At 47.5% G+C, this 16,007-nt stretch overlaps 1 pseudogene; it reads right to left on the bottom strand.

Annotated features, from left to right (window-relative positions):
• Positions 1–320: 320 nt before the first annotated feature.
• Positions 321–10,528, bottom strand: LOC119336734 (annotated as a pseudogene).
• Between the last annotated feature and the right edge of the window lie 5,479 nt (positions 10,529–16,007).

Genomic DNA, 16,007 nt, shown 5'->3' with positions numbered 1-16,007 from the left:
CACTGCTGCAACCATCAGCGGAGGTTGTCTCGGTACCTGGCTAGCAGGTTGGTGAACATGGTGAAAGCGTTGGGCACAAGCTCTCTGTCCCAGAATTTCGCCAATCACCGCCAGCGCCTCCCGACCGCGCCCCGCCACCAATTTCGCCAAATTCCTCTTTACCGTCACCGCATAAGAGAAGAGGGTGGGACAAGGGTGGGATTCATCCTATAGAAAATTTTTGCCGAAGAATCGAAAGCTCTGATTACCAATTTGTTAGGACCAGGAGAGTATTTTGGGGAATTCTCTGAGAGTTTGTATAAGAATTGGAACAGATCTCGTATGGAGAGAGAAGCGCTAGGGTTCCTGTATATTAGCCACGACGGCGATAGAGAGAATTCATCTGAAAAGCATATTCCATCCAGCCACAACCCGGCTAGTTATAGGGGAGGGTTTTAACCCGAACGGGAAAAACAGTAACTCTCTATTTACTACTGTTACAACGGTAATCACGCTCAACGGTCGAGATGAGTCTATCGCCTCAGATTGATCCCAGCCGTTGGATAACTGAATCATTACTAGTAGCTTACTGAACTACGACAGATATATATCAGTGCCTGACACACAAGCTCTCTGTCCCAGAAAACAGCAAAAGAAAGTTATGGCGTGAGCCTCTGTGGGTCACGAGGGAAAAAAGACGTCTTCCTGACATTGTTGAGGCCGCAGAAAAGCATCACCACTCTCTCCAGCCCCACACCGAAACCACCGTGAGGAGGGGCGCCATAACTGTAATTGTCAACATAGGTGGATTTGAGTACCAAGGTGAAGAAAATTATGCATTACTGTCATTCAAATGATATGTCGCAACAAGATATGTAGATACTGCAATAGTCAAAGACTGCCGTCATACGATGGGTGCAGACCAGACCTGAATGATTCAATGTATGATGATATAGTACTCGCATCAATTCCACACTCGATTGCACGTTTCCTCAGCAACTCAGGCGTGTGCACTCTTTGAGCTCCAGAAATAATTTCCTCGCCTGTCATATAAAAAAAATGGTTCATCAACAGATTTGCAACAACAAGCACTTCGGATATATATATATATATATATATATATATATATCTTAAGGTCTTTATTGGCATATATGTGAATTGAGGTTTTTCCTCAGTACAACAATATGTCTTTTCTGTACCGACCATAAGAGTCTAGAACGATGTTAGCTACCAGTCTAGACTGAAATACCCACCTCGCATGAAGACATCAAAAGAGTTGCTGTAAGCAGGGTCATCATAGCAAGGCATGGTGTAGAAAGGGCGCACAGCCAAAGGATACCGATAGAGAATGAAAAATTCTGTCCCATACCTGTAAATATAACAGAAAAGTGAAAAGAGTTCCTGAAATTTGAAAAGTGATATAATTATACAAGTGAAGTAGGCTCCACATACTTCTCCTTAACAAGGAGACCAAGTTTTTTCTCAGCTTCGGTGTTGAGGTCACCCATAGGCTCAATTTCAGTTCCAGATTCCTGCCAAACAGTCAAGTCATCAAACTGCTAGCTGAGTTTCTGGATAACTTAATTTCTTCATTCTAGTTTTCCTAATATAACAAAGGTGCCAAGCAATGTTTAGATAGCTAGACACTGGAACTAATGGAACAGAAGAAGAAAAACGTCATGTTATAACGTAGTATGTTTATTTAACACACTTGTCCAAATAATCATCAACTTCAGAAGTCTTCTTGAGAATAAATCTGGATCATGAGTTTTAGAAAATCAATACCACCTCTGTCCCGAATTAGATGTCGCTGATTTGTCTAGATTCGCATGTATTTATCTATATATACCAATATAAAGACCCAAAGGGGCAGATCCAATTAATCTCGGCCATCAAACCATGTCAATCCAACAACCTAGACTGCTTCAATGTCGAGCGCTCAACACGTTTAGTGTGCAGTTAATTTCATGCCAAAAATAGTGCTAATCACATAATAACACGCAAATAATATCCTACTTAATATCCACATGCACTTAATATACTTCCAAATTAACGTGCATTGCACGTACACATTGACTAGTACTAAGTAATTCGGGACAGAGGAAGTGCTATTACTATTATCGCATAGCATCAGATTCAGCTCCTAACCACCAAACAATCTTGTTTCATTGCTAAATAATAAAAACCAGTAGATTTGCTCTAAACTCATACAGCAAGTTCCGCAACCAATATAATCCATTCATTTTCTGACAAAATACACATAAACATGATTTAACTAACCACTGGAAAAAGTCCAAGACTCCTACTGAATTTTGTCTGCACAGAACAGCCTAAAAATTCACCTTCCACACAATGGATCTGACTTGGAACAGTTAAAATTCTGAATGAAACAACGAATTTCCAGCAACCACAAGCTTTAGACCAAGACTGCAGAAAGTTTATCAATAACTTCTTCAAAAGCACATGCATCTATAATGTAATTCTTTTTTCAGCTAACCAAGAAACTAGTCTGTTGGCGATGCCAGAAAAGGATGGCAATTTCTCGCAGATCATGATTGTGTTATGTTAAAAATACAATTCAGTGGGTACAAAATCCAGCAACTTAAACAATATAATAATGGTCAAGCTGTAGGTGACAGTTGGTCGATAACATTTGCTCAAATATTTGTTGAAGAGCACATCAAATTGGTGGGAGAAAACATGCAAAACGTCGCAATATCGATTTATGTGCAGACATATTTTAGGGCACTTTGTAATCTGATGACCTAACAGTACATTCACTCTTACGGTGAGAAAAATAATACCAAAAAAGCAAAAAACATGTTGCATAAGAGCGAACATCACTGTGATTATGAAATAGCCACAAGAGTACTACCTTCAGCATTTGAATCCCTTCCTCGTACGTTAGCTTCAAGGTTTTCTCTAGGTACTGTATAAATAGCAGAAGTTGAAACAGTAGCTCGAGCAAAAGCATACAGATAAACACAATAATGAGTACTGTTTTACCTGCAGTGGTTCAAATGGATACTGCTTATTTACTGCCTCAAGTGTATGCTTACAATTTTCCTTCAAGTGTTTGAATATTTCTAGGAATAAGCCATCAACAATATCACAAACCTGTGTACAAGAGTCAGTACTTGGTAACCACTCACTTAAATAAATGACATAGAGATTTTCTTCCAAGATCTTTCTTACCTCAAAGTAGTGCTCCTTAATCTCCATTTCTGCATCCAACCCAATAAACTCGGACAGATGCCTGTGGGTGTTAGAATTCTCTGCTCTAAATATGGGACCAACCTCAAACACACGACCGAACCCACCACAGAGACTCATCTGCTTGTATAACTGAGGAGATTGAGCTAAACAAGCATCCTGGCCATAGTACTGTAGCTTGAATACGGCTGCACCACCTTCACTTGATCCAGAAATCAACCTGGGAGTGTGGATCCCAATAAAGCCCTTTGAGGACAAATATTGTCTGAATGCCTGCAAGTGTATCCAACGATGGTTACATGCATGGACCAATATGCTCCAGAAATCTTTTCCTAATCCTAATCCTATCCTAATAATATAATAATAATAATAATATAATAATAATATAATATAATATAATATAATGTAATATAATAATAATAATAATAATAATAATAATAATATAATATATATAATAATAATAAAGCGGCTATTGCTTCTGCCGGCTCACCGTCGCAGCGCTTTGACAAAAAAAGAACTTGTGTTTTTCAGTAATTGAACCTGCAGTCCCTCTTTAAGTATATGTGAGAAAAAAAATTCACTTGTTACAAAAAAAACCTTCGTTTGTAATAATTCAACCCGAGATTCCTTCCTTCCCTCTGTTTCATCTTATCCACACACACTCCCGCTCCTTTCCAGCCGCGGCGGAGCAGGAGAAGTTGAGGGGCGTAGCAGGAGCGGGGAGGGCAGGTCGGAGAGGGAGGGCGGGAAGGAGAGCGGAGCAGGAGCAGGGAGGGCGGGCAGGCGCCGAGAGGAGCGGGTCGAGCGGGAAGCAGAGGCGGTGGCGCTTGATAAAGGGGAGCAGCGCGAAGGCAAGCGGCAGGGACGCGTCGTTGGCGGGGAGGTCCCGGAGCAGAGCAGGCCACTCATGCGACGGCACGGCGGAGTAGTACGTGGCGAGGCGGCGCTCGAGGGCTGGCACGGAGAGCGGAGGGGACGGCGAGGCCTCGATGCCCCACATCTCCATACATAGATCCGCCCAGCTAAAGTTCGAGCGCTAAATCCAGGAAAATAGCCCCGCCTCGCTACAGCTCCCCATCTCGGCTACAGCTCCCCATCTCCTTATATCTTCTCAAGATGGTCCAGCTGGGCGCTGCCCCGACAGCCAAGCGTGTGTGTTCCACGAAAGTCGGCTCCTCCACCCAGGCCCTCCTCTGCAAGGCCGGTGAGGACACCCTTTGTCCGACTTAATCTTGACAATCATCCGCAGGTATACACAAAAATGTTCTTCCCTGCCGCCTCTTGGTTTAGTTCACATGTCTTGAATTACTTTGATCCTTTTGGTAACATCAAACTGGGTTGCATAGAAGTTACTGCTAACTGGGTTTGACCTTTGTGAGGAATCCACAGCGGCACTTCAGAACTCCCAGGCTGTTTTCATCAGCAAGCTTACAGCTGACCACATGATGGAACTCGATAATACAACACTGTATCCAATGGATACCTGTCGAAGCGATGTGGTCATCAGCGTATATGGTCTCAATATCCTGGTAGAGTATTTTCCATTAAACGATGCTACTGTCACATGATGCATATCATGGTTTTGTTGCGTGGTAATTTGACCTACACAACACTTGTTGCTATTATCCTTTCCAGGATGCAGAATGATTCTTCAATTTGGGTGCCAACTATGCTAGCTTTATATTCCTGAATGCAGGAACTTATTTTTTTTCTTGTTAGTATTCAATGATATTGGACAGGGCATCTGAATGAACTATTCTTTCTGATTCCTGGAGTTACATGTGTGATTGCTTAGACTCTTCTAATACTGTCATAGTGTGGTTGGTTGCTTGGCTGAAATAGTTTCTTACGGGCCTCGTTCTGAACCTGTTCCCACTTATATAGAATATATTTTCCACTGGTTTCATCAAACAAAAAAGTCATAAACATTAAATATTTGAAGTTTTGTCTTGTCCATACTTTCTAAAATCTGAAACTGTACTGAAATCATCATAGAAATTCCACAAGTAAGAATATTAAAGGCATCCGTGTCATTTATCCCTACTAGACGATGAATGCTATTGTTATTTTTTTTCTCAAAGATGCCTGATTTTCATTAAGACGAAAGCTCAATAGACCAAAATTCTATGTCATTTCTTCTTTCTTAAGGAAAACTGACTGGAGGCAGCAATCGCAGATGTTCAGCCTATTTTCAGTTGACAATATACTGAATAATTTGGCAGTGAACAAGTAGAGAAAACGCTCTTAGGAAGCGATAGTTTTGAACCTGAAAATATCTTAGGCATCAAGACCACCAGGTTTGAGATGTTCACAGAAACATGTCAGTTTCAGGCAACTATAATTCAGAATTGTTTGCCACACTGTGATGTTTCAGGCATTCAGAAACATTGCCCATGATGTTAATATGTTGACTAGGGACCTTTTGTAGCTACTTTAATGAAAATTGTAGTACCACAGTGTCCTGCTGCATATATTAAATTGCAAAGTGAAAGTAAAAAAAAATAATTAGGATTTGGTTGTCTATCCGATCCATCAGTAAGCAAGCAGGGACCTTGTTGTCAAGGAACAGAGTTCAAAAACCATCAATCTCAGAAACACTCTAACCATGTATTTGATTCTGTTGAAGACCCAATATATGATAAGGTGCTATTTTCATTTGCTAGGCAACCATTTTGTATGTCGGAAAGCAATGGTTTCTATATAGAGAAATAGTTCATCTATATGTTTCTGCTGCCTATATATTATTGATGTGTTTCCCTCACCTGCTATTTGAATGACATAATCCTTCAGATCTTTCACAAGTTGTGTTAAAGCTAACAAGACTCCCCCTTCCTGTAAATACAACTTTGAACGAAGGAAAGCAAGACAGGGCCGCCTTTATATCTTGGATAACTCCATAGCAGGGAGCAAAAGTGGGCACATCCGAGTTTAGATGTTCAGTCACCGTTTTGCAATCCATCTCAAACTCCACGGGTCCTCTTAAATTTTTTGCCAGAGCATGCAGCCGAACTAGGGCTGCCCGGGCTTCAGCTTCCTCCACACTGTCGGAAACTGGTAACTAACAGTATGTCGACAGATACACTTAGCCTCTGTAATCCGTAATCCCCGGCTAGAGCTCCCACCCATCCCGGCCACTGATCTGCTAAAAACTCGCGTCAGTGTTCAACTAGGTTGTGCCCTGTTCCGACGGAGTCCACTGTATGGGTGGCAGTGAAACAGGTATTTGCGTGGTAAACCACAGGGTCAGTTGTTCCTTTCCCTTCTCTGAACTCATCTTTTCCGTCGCATCGCCTTCCTCGTACTTCTGCAGGAGGCTTTTCCTTCACGGACTACTACAACGCACAAGCATTTTCACGAAGAGAACATAGGGATTTCAAGTTTTTTATAGCCTGCACTAGAGGCTGTAGAGTTAAGTTTTTGTACATTTTGCGAATCGTTTTGTTCCAGATTCTATAGTGTATAGTCTAACTATATAAGGTTATTTACTATGTGCAAATTTGCTTTTTCCATTGCTGATCATGTCCTTCTCTCTGTGCACTTACAACCTTCTGTTAAGAGCTTAGTGATCTAATGATTTTTCAGAAGGGGCGCTGCATGTTCCTAGATGCATAGCTTTTCTTATATAGATTTTCATTACACTAGGATTTTTTTTAGGGATAACAATGGGATTTGAGATAGTTTTTTTTTGTAGAACTAAGTTATGGATTTTGTGTTCCCAGGTCTATAATATGTGTGCTCTACCAGTTCCCTGCAAGCGCTTTTGGCCATGACCTCAAATTCTGCAGCTAGGCAGTGAATGTGTTGGTCCTTCTCACCGCCGACCGATGATGGTGCCCAAGAGAAGTCTGGGAAGGAGAAAAGGATGCTGCTGTCTTGGTGGTCGGAACGACTTGCCGTGGAACAGTCACGCACTGGATGCCATCGACGGCTAGCAATGGACGAGCACCTCACCGCCTCCGCAAAATATGGACACACGGGATTCTGCTACTAACATTGAAGAGTGTGTTGTCGCGGTGCTGTGACATCAATGTTTTTAAGACGGTAAGGCGAGGCAAGGCGCTGGGGGCCGCCTCACTGCCTAAGCGCCAAGGCATAAGGCAAGGCGACACCTTAGAGAGTTTAAGAAGTAGAATTGAGCAGAATTTGGTAGGCAACTGCAAGAGAGGTGCTGGTTGCTTGCTGCTGCCTGCTGTCCTGGAGAGGAGGGGGAGGAGGATCTACTGGAGAGGAGGGGGAGGAGCAGCCAGAGAGGAGGGGGAGAAGTTGCTAGAGGAGGGGGAGAAGCTCAGATCCAGCCGCCAGAGGTCAGAGTGGGCGAAAACTGAAACTGGTTAGGGCTCTCTCTCCCCCTGCTAGTAACAGTTGGCGCCCAGACTCTGTTTCCCACCTTTCTCTTCACGCCCAGAGCACTGTTTCCCGCCTGAACCCCCTGCCCTGTCTAAGGCATCTTCATTTGCCTAAGGCAGGAAGAATGGCGCCTAGGCGGACGCCTTAGGCATGCAAGTAAGGCAAGGCGCCCTGACGCTCAGGCGTCGCCTAAGCGACGCCTTAGGTACGCCTTAGAAACAATGTGTGACATATACACTCTGTGGAAGAAACCCCCGGTTTGATTTACAGGTGATGCTAGGGATTCATCTGGGATCTACTTTTGACAGATCAATCTGGTTTCTTGGCTGCTGGGTGGCTTCATGTGATGCTACAGTGCACTACGAAGAGTTACAAAGGTACACAGATATGATGGAGCCATCGAAGTTGGACTGTTGGACATGAAATTACAGTACAATTTCCATCCAACTTGCTAATTCAACTTTACTTATTTTATAAACTATTTAATAATAATTCTAAACAGCATAATAATCTAGACAATATTTTCCAAAGGATGTTTTTTTACATCTTCCTATATCATTTTGATGTGAGATGGGTTGTAAATACAGGTCTCTAAATAATTTTATCATAGTTGTTAACTTGTTATTTAACATCCGCAAGCCATATTTGACAATGGTGAGATGGGGGATAAGCGGTGTGTTGAAATTAAGGACATGGACCCGTGGAGAGGGTCCTTGAGCCATGGGTAAGGGTGTGCGCTATTTACATTTATTTTAAAGATACAAGTGATGTCTGATCTCGTCAGAGAGTGGAGATGTACAGCCCACTGCTTATGTGATGATTATGTCATGGATAAGATACCAATGTCTATGCCATCGCAAATATGCCGGTTATGTCGTCGTGTTCTATTTTTTTCCCGTTGCAATGCACGGGCATTTGTACTACTACATACTAATAAAATTTAGCTGCATGAGATGCCACATGAATGTGACCAACATAAGCATAGTTTTGGTAGAACAATATTACGTACTGCATGTTAAAATCCCAGTTTGTTCAAGGTGCAATCAGACAAACACTGAAGCTCGATGTTGAAGTGTCTTTTGCCTGATAGATGGAGATACTCCGGATATTTGGATAACAATAACTAAGAACATGGTGCTAGCCATCAAGGATTTTGAGTCGCCGAGTCAAGCCAAGTCGCCATGGCTGCGGCTAGCGACTTGCTGGCTTCAGTAAGCGACTTGGCTTGATTAGTCACCCCAAGTCGCCATGGCAGTAAAAGGGGCAGTACAAGCAGCAAACAGAGCTCTAGCAGAGTGCAAGCAGCAAACAGCGCACTCCCGCACGTGATTATCTCCTTTGCATAGCCCATTGATACCATATATGAGCAAAGTTGGTTTGTCATATATCGCAGCCAGGCCCGGCACGGCCCAGCTAACTGCTCCCAGCCTCACCCGCCTCGCTAAACCTAGCACCCCATCACGTGAATCCACCTAGCGCCGCCAGCCCGTAGGCGCACTCCCGCATGCAGCCTCACTCAAGCCTCTCCCCTTGAACCCCCTCCTTGCTCTGCGCCGCCGGCAAGGAGCGGCGGCAGTTTCTAGGCCACGGCAGCGAGCACGATTGCTTCTCTCCTTTTCCCTCTCTTCCTCTCGGAAATCTGGCAGACCAAGCCAGGAGACCGGCGACTACTAGCCGCCAACTAATCGCAGCAAGTCGGCGAATCAGCTCTGTGAGTCAAGTCACGTGCACGAGCGAGCAAAGCAACGATTTACCGACTATACAGCGACTCCAAAACCTTGCTAGCCATAACACAGTATGCTACTTAGTACAGCAGAATACCCTATGGCATGAATGATAACAAAGAGTAGAAACAAGGACAATACTCACATTTTCAACTTCGAATTTGATACGGAAGACAGATTGACTTGTGGGTGTCCGCAGATCGATAACTCGATAGTTCAACCGTGACTCCTGGTGAACACGCGCCAGCTTCTCTCCTGTCTGCAAGAGTAATAAATCTCTTAAACCAACCACGACAGGATAATAAGAATCATAGACGGGAAACATGAACTGCTGGGAAACAACAGTTGAGTGATTCCTGCAAGGAGAAGGGAAACAAAGGAAAGGACATACCCGCTCAGCCAGGTCAAATTCTGCTTCACTACGGGCTGCATCCTCGAGGTTGATTGGAAGTGTAGGGATTGCCCTGCTAATGCAGTAGACCTTCCTGACCTGAATCTCCACCTGCCAGTCAAACGAGCACAAAAACAATTCATTAGCCCAAACAAACCAATCCATGTTGAATTCGGCTGACAAGAAACAGCCTTTGGGCCCAGATGGCTGACCTGCTGCGTTGTAGCCTTGAGGGGGTCCTTGGGTAGGGAGACGACGCCCTCACGTCAACGATGCTCTCCTTGCTGAGGGAGGTGGCAAAGCGCACCATCTGCGTGCTGACGCCGGTGTCGGCGCTAGCGACGAGCACACACTGCACGGTGGTCATGCTCTGGCGAAGCACGACGAAAGCGATCTTCTTGCAGACCGGGCGGAACTTCTCCGCATATCCGCGGATCAGGACGGAGCGGCCCACGGCGGCCTCATCGAGGTCGCCGATGTCCGTCCAGGACCGGCCGGAGATGACCTTGGACTGGATCTCCTCGAGTGGAACGTCACCGTAGTTGACCGCAAAGGGGTCGTCTTCTTCTTCCGCCTGAGACTTTTCGGCCTTCCCTGCGTTTTCTGCCTTCGCTGCCTTTGCGGCCTTCCGGGCCTCCTTGTTAAGCTGCTTCTTGCTGATCGTAGCGGCGGAGAGATCTGCCTCGAGAGCCTCTGTCGAGGCGGGTAGAGGCTCAGAAGACATCGCAGCGGTGGCGGTGGCGGTGGCGGCGGCGGCGGCGATGAGGGGAAGGAGGTATTAGGGTTAGCTCAGGATGCAGCCGGTAGCCCGTCCCCGCCGCTTAATAAAGGCCAGCGCTGGGCGTCGCCTCCTGCGCCGTTAGATTAAATCGCTCTGAGCTATCTGATTGACTCCTGTCGTGACTCGTCTCCGTCAGCGTCTCCCCCTAGAAACGGAATCTGTACTCCGAGCACTTGGCACCTCCCAACACCCGTGTATCACTGGTTCTAATCTATCTATCGACAAAAAATCACTCAAATAAAAAAAACATATCAACGCTCCTCCTCTCCCAAACGAGGTCCTGATCCGCTCCTTCTCGTCTCCGGAGGATACGCAACCGCAGCCGCCGACGCTGATCCTCTTGTCCCGGACGAGATCCCAGGCCGGTAATCCTCGGATCGAGACGCAGTCGCAGACACCGTCACCGATCCGGGAAGACGACGCCGGCGACCGCCGCCGCTGTCGCGGATCACCAGGACGCAGCAGCCGCCAGCGCCTCGGATACGTAGCGGATCACCGGGACGACGCCGCTGCCGGCGTGTCGGCTAACCACACGCCGTAGACGTTGAGGAGGGCGAGAGCTCCTGCGCTCCCGGGGATGCAGCTGCTTACCACGCCCGACCCATGGCACGGTGGTGCTGGTGACGAAGGACATGCTGGCCCGGGTGATTTGCATACGTCCCTCATCGACGGTCATCTACAGTGCATGTTTGGTTTTCGGTTTCTCTGACAAGGAATGACATATTTGCTCGTACCTTGTCCTCATCCTCGGCGGCGGCGGCGCTGGAGCGAAACGGTACCCTCCCGCCGTGGCCACAGCGTTCCACTAGGTATACCACGTCCGGTGGCTACACGACTACTACACGGACCTGTTCCGCGAGCACATGACGTTCCGGCTGCTCTCACTGGGACGAGGGGTTGATTTACACGTCCGACCCGGCGGGGCTCGAACACATCCTCAAGATTATCTTCGCCAACTATGGCAAGGTGCGCGATACATCATCCTCAAGAGTACAAGTAGTAAGATGTCAGTTAAATTAGGAGCTCTTAATTCAGCTATATATGTGTTAACTAATCTGGACCAAGATAGTAGTAACTTCATCATGCCTCTGAGTTAGATTAGTCAGACTGACCTCTTTCCACCGTGGTACAATTTTTCGTTTCCTCTTGGTGATACGTTGGACGCCGGAGAAATGAATATGAAGTGTAGTAGCTACCATTAGATTGTTCTACTAGATGAGGGAGAAATAAACTTCGACCTTGGAGAAATTTGTGTAACCATTGGCTCCAGTACGTGTTTCAGTTTCAGTTTCCTACTCGCACTAGGTGTTCTGTTTGCCAATCTCAACTGATTTTGTGATTGGTTCATTTCCTTCTAGGAAAAATCACCTGATTGAAACTCGCCATCTGCTATAGCCAATATTTGGAGCCTGCATTTTTTTTGAAGGGAAATAGAAATCATCTCTAAGGGTGAAGCTATTTGTCAGAAAAAACATTGTCTTATGAACTTTGGACTCTAGAGCTTTATGATTTATCAAGTATCGTTATACATACTTCTGGAGTTGCGACAACATCCCAACTATAACAGTACAACTATATTTGTTATAAGCACTCTTATGCATGATGTTTTTTAACATTCAACACTGATAAATTTACTTTAGAGACAACATCAACTAATCTAACATGAATGGATATTTTCTGATAAGTTCGCTTTTTGGTATTTTGTTTAATGATAAAAATGTATCGCCTTGTTGCAGACTAATAGATTGAAACATAAATGTCATAACTTTCCATGATATCTTAGTTTTTGTGGCCCATGTAATTTCTTAGATGTGCTGGTCGCACAAAATGTTGATCGTTGTATCATTTATCTTGACCATTCAAGTTTCGTTTCATAAGTAGAATCCTTCATTTGACGTGAATTTACAAAATATGTTGTTGGTGCTGAGTCTTTAATACTAGCATATCAAATTAGCGTACTACAAACGGTAATGAAGTTCCTTTGTCTGCCTATCTCATGGTACCAGCCGAGGTGGACGTGGTCGTGTCGAACGTGGTCAAGCTAGCCACGGCGGCCAAGGCCATGTCCATCACATGATGCGCATGGCGAGGAAGGCCATGCCCAGAAAGTGCACAGATAAGGCGATGAAGGCCATGTTCAGGGTGAAACGACGTGCAAGGATAATGCCAACAATGCAACATAGGATCAAGGAGGTGATAGGCATGGTGCCGGTGACCGTACTTGTGGTCGAGGGGGACGTGGACGCAGTGCCCAGCGGACGCTGTAGACGAGCCCTCAGACTGATCGGTTTTGGTAACGACGAGCGATGTTTCACCAAGTTTGGTTGCGGTCTTGGATTGACCGGTCATCATGGCAGCAATCATTTCCAGGGCAAAGTCGACAGGCAGCTCAACGTGATGCCCATGGCAGCAGCGGCAACATGGACAGGCAAAACAGTAAGTGCTTTCCTCCAAAAATTCAAATTGTCCCATGAGCATAATTAAGCGTGTTCTGTAGGAATATTTGGATTACCGAAAAAGGCTTTCGCCCCGCTTTATAAATAAAGCACCAATCAACAAGCATCCAGTACAAACACACGCCACGCCACCGCAACACACGCACACACCCAGGGCAGGATACAAAGGCGCTGAGCGCAGCAACACCACTCCTAGCACTACCACACAGAGATGAAGCTACATATGACGAACCATGCACTCCAAGGCGGCGTCTTCAAGAAGGGAACGACACCGGCGCGCCGCCATTGCCCGATCCAAGGATCAGAGTTTCCCCCGGAGCCACATGACGGGCAATGATAGCCGTGACGACGCCTTCAAGAAGGGAACGATCTTCGCCGCCGCCGGTCCGTCCGAAGATAGAACATGTTTTCACCTCGGCCAACACTCACCGCCACCGAACGCCACACCCCGGCAACCACACCGCCCACTGTTGGAAATATGCCCTAGAGGCAATAATAAATTAGTTATTATTATATTTCCTTGTTCATGATAATCGTTTATTATTCATGCTATAATTGTATTGATAGGAAACTCAGATACATGTGTGGATACATAGACAACACCATGTCCCTAGTAAGCCTCTAGTAGACTAGCTCGTTGATCAATAGATGGTTGCGGTTTCCTGACCATGGACATTGGATGTCGTTGATAACGGGATCACATCATTAGGAGAATGATGTGATGGACAAGACCCAATCCTAAGCCTAGCACAAAGATCGTAGTTCGTATGCTAAAGCTTTTCTAATGTCAAGTATCTTTTCCTTAGACCATGAGATTGTGCAACTCCCGGATACCGTAGGAATGCTTTGGGTGTACCAAACGTCACAACGTAACTGGGTGGCTATAAAGGTGCACTACAGGTATCTCCGAAAGTGTCTGTTGGGTTGGCACGAATCGAGACTGGGATTTGTCACTCCGTGTAAACGGAGAGGTATCTCTGGGCCCACTCGGTAGGACATCATCATAATGTGCACAATGTGACCAAGGGGTTGATCACGGGATGATGTGTTATGGAACGAGTAAAGAGACTTGCCGGTAGCGAGATTGAACAAGGTATCGGGATACCGACGATCGAATCTCGGGCAAGTACAATACCGTTAGACAAAGGGAATTGTATACGGGATCGATTGAGTCCTTGACATCGTGGTTCATCCGATGAGATCATCGTGGAACATGTGGGAGCCAACATAGGTATCCAGATCTCGCTGTTGGTTATTGACCGGAGAACGTCTCGGTCATGTCTACATGTCTCCCGAACCCGTAGTCTACACACTTAAGGTTCGATGACGCTAGGGTTATAAAGGAAGTTTGTATGTGGTTACCGAATGTTGTTCGGAGTCCCGGATGAGATCCCGGACGTCACGAGGAGTTCCGTAATAGTCCGGAGGTAAAGATTTATATATGGGAAGTCCTGTTTTGGTCACCGGAAAAGTTTCGGGATTTATCGGTAACGTACCGGGACCACCGGGAGGGTCCCGGGGGTCCATCAAGTGGGGCCACTGGCCCCAGAGGGCTGCATGGGCCAAGTGTGGGAGGGGACCAGCCCCAGGTGGGCTGGTGCGCCCCCCCACCAAGGCCCAAGGCGCCTAGGGTTTGGGGAGGGGGTGCTTCCACCTAACTTGGGGGGCAAGTTTCCCCCCTCTCCCCCCTTGGCCGCCACCCTTAGATGGGATTGGGGCTGCCGCACCCCTTGGGGTGGAAACCCTAGAGGGGGTGCACCCCCTCCCTCTCCCCTATATATAGTGGAGGTCTTGAGGGCTGCCAACACATGAGTTTTGACCTCTCCCTGGCGCAGCCCTACCTCTCTTACTCCTCCTCTCCCGCGGTGCTTGGCGAAGCCCTGCAGGACAGCCACGCTCCTCCATCACCACCACGATGTTGTGCTGCTGCTGGACGGAGTCTTCCTCAACCTCTCCCTCTCTCCTTGCTGGATCAAGGCATGGGAGACGTCACCGGGCTGTACGTGTGTTGAACGCGGAGGTGCCGTCCGTTCGGCACTAGGATCTTCGGTGATTTGGATCACGACGAGTACGACTCCTTCAACCCCGTTCTCTTGAACGCTTCCGCTTAGTGATCTACAAGGGTATGTAGATGCACTCTCCTTCCCCTCATTGCTGGTTTCTCCATAGATAGATCTTAGTGACACGTAGGAAAATTTTGAATTTCTGCTACGTTTCCCAACACCCACACGGCCATGGAGATCGGGCAGCACCAAGGCACGGGCTCTGCCCACGAGCACCGCGCTACCACCACCAGGGCCGCCGCCCCAGCATCCAAGACCTCGACACCACCTCACTCGAGACCCGTCGCACCCCAACGAAAGAGACGAGCGGAAAGGTCCCACCTTTCGCTCTCCTGGGCGACCCCAGCGTCGAGACCCAATAGGTAGGCCAAAACTGGCATCCACCGACCCGTCCTACAGCCCCAAGCGCGAGACGAGCTCAGTCCTGCAGCATCGAGAGGGGGACAAGGTCAGTCCTGCTACACCGTGCGCGAGACAAGCTCGGTCCTGCTGCATCGGGCACGGGACGAGCTCGGTCCTGCAGCACCGGGGCGCGAGACGAGTGGTGGACCACAGCTGGGAGAGGACCAGCCCATTGATGGGAGAAACGCCCAGGCGACGAGGAGGTGGGGTGAAGGCCGAAACGGCCGACCGCAGACGAGCCGACGCCGGAGAAGCCGGCCGCTGCCGCGAACAGATCCGTCGAGCTACCGTGGAGCCGCCACGACACTGGGAGGCCATCACCGAGACCGTCCCATGCCGCCGCCCACGGCCGGAGCAGTGGCCACGCCCGGCCGCTGCCCAACCCGCACCGCCTGCCGGAAAACTCGCATCACATCCGGACGGCACGCCCCCACCTCCACCAGCACCAGCTCGCCTCCGACCCCGACCGAGAGGAGGAGGCCGAGCCATGGCCCGAAGAGAAAGGGTCACCGGGACCCGCCCGCTGCAGCCTGTGGTCGGAGCTGTACCACTGCCGCCACCAGGCGAGTCGCCCCCGGAGCCCCGCCCACCGCCAGGCAACAGCATCAAGCGATTCCTCAGCCTCGCTAGAGCAGCAGCCCGCCAAGGCAG

Source organism: Triticum dicoccoides, chromosome 7B, assembly GCF_002162155.2.
Source record: "Triticum dicoccoides isolate Atlit2015 ecotype Zavitan chromosome 7B, WEW_v2.0, whole genome shotgun sequence".
Taxonomy (NCBI): domain Eukaryota; kingdom Viridiplantae; phylum Streptophyta; class Magnoliopsida; order Poales; family Poaceae; genus Triticum; species Triticum dicoccoides.
The sequence above is the reverse complement of the archived record's forward strand: the minus strand, read 5'-3'. Positions and strand labels throughout refer to the sequence as shown.